Source organism: Poecilia latipinna, unplaced genomic scaffold (genome assembly GCF_001443285.1).
Source record: "Poecilia latipinna isolate Pla-1442-1.1 unplaced genomic scaffold, P_latipinna-1.0 Scaffold3080, whole genome shotgun sequence".
Taxonomy (NCBI): domain Eukaryota; kingdom Metazoa; phylum Chordata; class Actinopteri; order Cyprinodontiformes; family Poeciliidae; genus Poecilia; species Poecilia latipinna.
The window spans coordinates 90,825-91,569 of NW_015115696.1; the positions used below are offsets into that span (position 1 = coordinate 90,825).

Here is a 745-nt window from a genome sequence, read left to right on the forward strand (position 1 = left end):
CGATTCTCCCGTTCACCGCAACACGTTGACGATTCACACGTTCACCGCAACACGTTGACGATTCACACGTTCACCGCAACACGCTGACAACCATTCACACGTTCATAATTCACACGTTCACTGCAACACGTTGACAACAATTCACACGTTGACAACGATTCACATGTTCACCGCAACACATTGACAACGATTCACACGTTCACCGCAACACGTTGACAACGATTCACACGTTCACCGCAACACGTTCATGATTCACACGTTCACCGCAACATGCTGACAACGATTCACACGTTCACAACAATTCACACGTTAACAGCAACACGCTGACAACGATTCACACGTTCACAACGATTCACACGTTCACCGCAAAACGCTGACGATTCACACTTTCACCGCAAAACGCTAACGATTCACACGTTCACCACAACACGTTGACGATTCACACGTTCACCGCAAAACGTTGATAATGATTCACTCGTTCACCGCAAAACGCTAATGATTCACACGTTCACCGCAACACGCTGATGATTCACACGTTCATGATTCACACGTTCACCGCAACACGTTCGCGATTCACACGTTCACCGCAACACGTTCACGATTCACACGTTCACCGCAACACGTTGACGATTCACACGTTCACCGCAACACGTTGACGATTCACACGTTCACCGCAACACGCTGACGATTCACACGTTCACCGCAACACGCTGACGATTCACACGTTCACAACGATTCACACGTT

The 745-nt window shown here is 48.5% G+C and overlaps 1 protein-coding gene and 1 long non-coding RNA gene across 2 annotated transcripts in view; both read right to left on the minus strand.

Moving 5' to 3' along the window:
• hdac6 (histone deacetylase 6) overlaps nucleotides 1–745 on the minus strand; it is a 34,496-nt gene that overhangs the window by 7,770 nt on the left and 25,981 nt on the right. The window lies entirely within an intron of this gene.
• Nucleotides 157–745, minus strand: part of LOC106940068 (uncharacterized) — a 6,564-nt gene continuing 5,975 nt past the window's right edge. Inside the window, exon 3 of the long non-coding RNA XR_001422991.1 lies at nucleotides 157–710. This is a non-coding gene — a long non-coding RNA (uncharacterized LOC106940068). The remainder of the gene's footprint in view (nucleotides 711–745) is intronic.